The 4,336-nt window shown below is 51.0% G+C and overlaps 1 long non-coding RNA gene across 1 annotated transcript; it reads left to right on the top strand.

The window, feature by feature from the left end:
- The first annotated feature begins 1,046 nt into the window (after nucleotides 1–1,046).
- LOC147596070 (uncharacterized) lies at nucleotides 1,047–2,629 on the top strand. The gene is made up of 3 exons (XR_015261630.1): nucleotides 1,047–1,103; nucleotides 1,205–1,306; nucleotides 2,425–2,629. It is a non-coding gene; the product is annotated as an uncharacterized LOC147596070 (long non-coding RNA).
- Nucleotides 2,630–4,336: the final 1,707 nt, after the last annotated feature.

The raw sequence follows: 4,336 nt of genomic DNA, 5'->3' as shown, positions 1-4,336 counted from the left end.
AACCAAACGGGTACCCTCTAAGCCCCAACCCTGCGAAGCTTTCGCCGCGCCTTATGGGCAGGCTATCCAGACCAGACAGATTTCAAAGAAGAAGTGCCTTACCCTTTTCTCCAGGGAACGTTGCGAGGAGCTTTGTGAGTCGAGAGCGATGGGTCTCCCCGAGAATACCTCTGTGCCGGCTGGAGTTCAATCAACACTCGATCTCGTTCAGTCTCACTCGCAAGGTCCCATCTGGGTCGCCAAAACTGTTACCGAAATCCGGAATAAAACTCCTTAACAGCAATGAGAAGTTAAGAAGCAGGCACTTCTTCATTGCAGCGCTGGGCGCACGGGGGATCGCTCCACCTAGCGTGCGCACCCATTTGATCAGCAGCACGGGTTAAATACACATTAATTATACATATTCATTAAATTCCAAGAAATAATATGCATAAACATAAATTTTCTGAGAAACCATTACATCATTTCCCTACCCACTCGCGCATGCCCAGTCTTTTGAGTCGAGGGTCTTTTGGTGGTCTTGGTGGTCGTCAAAACGCCCCCTCCTCAAATTCGCTGGTCAAACTCCTCCTTGAAATCTCCATATCTGGTCTTGAGAACAGGTCGCGGTGCTGCTTGATTTTCCTGGCTCCAAAGTGATGGCTCAGGGCCTATTTCTGCAGGTGGTGTTTGGGGGTGTTTGGGACTTACCATTGTATTAAAGATATGCTAGGCTAGCTTCTAACAAATGCGTATTATAAGATCTCTAGGGTCCCACTCCCTCTAAGGACAAATAGATTTCGTATAAAACTTAACCTATGTGACTACAGTTCTACAGTTAGCAAGAATCACCTCATACTGATATTTAATTTTCAACATTTATGTCATGTAACAGAGCGCTTACTGCCTGTGGAGAGGAGCTGCTGCAGCTGAAGCTGGAGAGGCCACAGAAAGGTAAAGAAGAAGAAGAAACCAAAGGCCAGCCAGCCAGCAGCTGCCTCCCGCTGCAGGCCAGAGAGAGCCTAGCCTGCCTCTCCGGGTGAGGAAGGATCCCTCTTTGTACTCTTCAGCAGGCCAGACCGCCAGTGCGCACTGCACAGTCTGTATGTGGAACCTGAAGCACGGTACGGCCACATAGCGCGCGAGCGAGCGAGCGTGGGTGGGTGGCTACGTGTCTAGGAAGCTTTTTGTCTAAGAGCTGTAGGACACCCACGTATTCTCTTAGGTGGAGGACAGCCAAGTGGTCGGAGTTACAGAAGAGGAGAGAAGCAGAAAGCAGCATCTGACCTGTCAGATTCTCCCAGCAGTGCCGGGAGTGAGAGCTGTGGTGAGTCCCCGGCCCCTGGGGCTCTGCCTCCTCTCTTGTGCGTCCCTGTCCTTCCCTGCCGCTCCCGTGACCCCTACCTTTCCCAAGCTGCTGTGATTTGTTGTTGTTGTTACTGTTTCCTTCTACCTCTCCTCTTCTGTCTGTTCTTGTATGCTCTTCCCCCTTTCTCTCTCCCTTTAAATCTCTTGTTCTACCGCTTCCTTTTGTTTTGTATCCCTGCACTTTTGTTCTGCTCCCTTTCCTTCCTTTGTTTGTCCTCTGTCTCTGTCCTGCGGCCCATTGCTGTTTTTGCCTTTTCCATCTCTTTGTCCTGATCTGCATCCGTCTTCTCCCCCCACCTAATTTCTCCAGCCTGTTTTCTGGCCTGCTTTTCTTTGCGCCTCTGCATGCCTGCCCTGTGCCTCTGCCTTTCTATCTCTCTCTTTCTTTTCTTATCTTTCTTTCTCTATCTCTTTGTCTTGCGTACTGTCACTGTTTTTTTTTTTCTGTTCTGTATCTCACTGTCTGTGACGTCCTCTGTGCCCCTGGATGTGTTTGCAGCCCCTGGGTGCAGAGCTGATGGCTGAGGACAGGCACAGGGAAGGGGGTGATGTGCTGTGGGGCTTTGGCAAGGGCCCCTGCTCCTGATGGGCTCCAGCTGGGGCTGGAGGTGGGGCAGCCCCAGATGGGTCCAGTGAGGCTGAGGGTGGGCCTGGCCCTGGCCCTGGCCCTGCTGTATGAGGGGCCTCCAGCTGTAAAGGGGGCCGCCTGGGCATGGCTGCTGGAGGGGACTGAGGAGTGAATCACAGGCAGGTGCCTCCAGCAAGGAGTGGCTGGTCCATCTGAGCCCTCCCTGACAGAGCAGACACCAGGACGCAGTGCCAGGAGCTCCGTGCCTCTGTCGGCCACGTGTGCGAGCCACCACGTTCTGCTACATTTGTCATTCAGCCCTGTCCAGAACGTAGCTGTGGTAGAAGTTAGATAGCATGCATGGTCTTGCTAGAAATGAAGCCTGGAGCATTTGTTTTCTTGTAGGAAGCTAAAGCAGGTGGTTTTTGATAATGTTGTCATTGCATGTAATGACATACTTTTCTAGTTAGCTTGGTATGACACCTATTTTTTTTCTACCTACACCCCAGAAAAAGTAAGTTGAGCTTTGCGTCTCTCAGCATCTGAAGCACCACGAGCGGCAGTTGCAGCGTCGGACTTCTTGGCAATGAGTGGAGCCGGTGAGCAGAGCACTGTGGCGCTTTTGAGGAGGAGAGTGCCATAGAAGAGATTGGTGGTAAGTGGTGTGATGTTGAAGGGCGGTGCTGTTTGGTAGGTTTTATTTTTGGGTTTTTTTTTTTTGCAGTGGTGATGAGGAGCTGGGCGAGGAAGCGCCATCTTAGTTAGCATGGGGTTGTTCTTTTGAGGATGGAATCTGATTTCTGGCCATTTGAGAGCTAAGTTGAGGGACCACAGCCGAGGAGGGAAGAAGGTTGAAAACTGCAGGGAGGGGGTAGTAAATTGATGGGAGGAAGAGGGCTCCCTGGGAACAGTCTCTCTCGGGAAGGTGAAGGGGGAGACGTTACTGGTCAGTGTACGCTGGGCAAGAGTGTTGCAGCCTGGGGCGGTCTGCCTTTTATGCAGTCTCTAGGCTGGATAACGTTTGTGGGCCTGTAGAGGCGCTGGCAAGGGCCGGCGAGGAGCAGCACGAGCTTTCAGTGCTGGCACTTTTGGTGTGGCAGCAATCGTCTGACGTCCGTTATTTTGAGGCCTTTTTTCCGGTGGGTGGCCGTGCAGAGTTGACAGTGAAAGCGGGAGCACTGGCGTCCAGGAAATCCCAGAGCCCTCCTCTGCTCGGAGGCAGTTCACGAGGACAGAAGTGTTGCTGTGCTCCTTAACAAACAAATATTCAACTTGGCACATAGAGGGTGAGGAGATCTCGGCTGTACTTAGGGTTGAGAAAATGTATGTAGGCATCTGTGTCTGTCCCCTGCCTGTATGTAGGACAGCGGTTCAAGTGAAACTAAAGCTGCCAATGAGTCAAAAAAAGGCCCAGGTGTCTGAAAAATGCAAAAGCTTTAAAGGCCGGTATCAGCAGCTGTACCAAAGGTGCTGCAAGATACTCTGTCCTTCACGTGGTTTTAGTCCTGAGAAACCTCGCCCCAAAAGGAAGAGTTAGATTCCTGCCTAGCTTCAAACTAAGGGGTTTTTCCCTCTCTCTACTGAATGTCTGCTGCCAGCATTTCACCGTGGTCGCCCTTTCCTTGGCCATGAAAGTACGAGATGGATGGAAAGGAGCCGTAGCGGTCTGCAGGTACAAGGTACGTCTATGATGCGTGACTGCATTTTTCCTAAGGGACTTGCCGCATGGATTTTAGAGTGAATGTTAAGAATGTGGTGATTTTCCTTCTGTAGTCTTTTAACTAAATATTCAGACACAGGAAAAATCAAATGAGGTGTGGTCTGGAGCATAGTCTGGCCATGGGAAAAAAAATATTCTGGACAAGGAAAAAAAAAAAAGCCACTCAATTTGGGGATAGTTGGTGTGACCCAGTGGGAGACGGAGGGGTTCTCGCTGGGGATTACGCAGTGTGGGTCCATTGTCCGGTGTGGGTCATCTCGTGCAGGTTATGCCGGGTGAGTTACGTGCTGTGGATTGTCCTGCGTGGACTCCCTGCTATAGGTCATCCTTACGCACCTTTCTTCCCACACGTACCCCTTGTCCTTGCGTGTCCGTCTCTCCCTCGTATCCGTCCCCACTGTCCCGCTCTGTGTTTCTCAGCCCTCCTGACGCGTGGATCAAACTCTACAACTCGGAGAGAGTTATAAAGCAGGCATGTTTATTTGGCACCGGGTGCGTGGGGGATTGCTTCTCCAAAAGCACGCACGCTGACAGCACATTTTACCAAAAATGTATCCGGTGCAGGTACACACATTCCTAGGATTGCACAATACAGACATACATGTGCATAAGCGAGGCGGGGTTATTAAAAAACCACTTGCGTTAGCATTTCAGATCTGTCTCTGGTGGTCGTTTACTTCTTCAGGGGTCTGATCTTCCTC

The sequence above is a fragment of the Chlamydotis macqueenii genome, unplaced genomic scaffold (genome assembly GCF_036417535.1).
Source record: "Chlamydotis macqueenii isolate bChlMac1 unplaced genomic scaffold, bChlMac1.mat HAP1_SCAFFOLD_194, whole genome shotgun sequence".
In the NCBI taxonomy this organism is placed as follows: domain Eukaryota; kingdom Metazoa; phylum Chordata; class Aves; order Otidiformes; family Otididae; genus Chlamydotis; species Chlamydotis macqueenii.
This window is presented reverse-complemented; position numbering and strand designations above follow the sequence as displayed.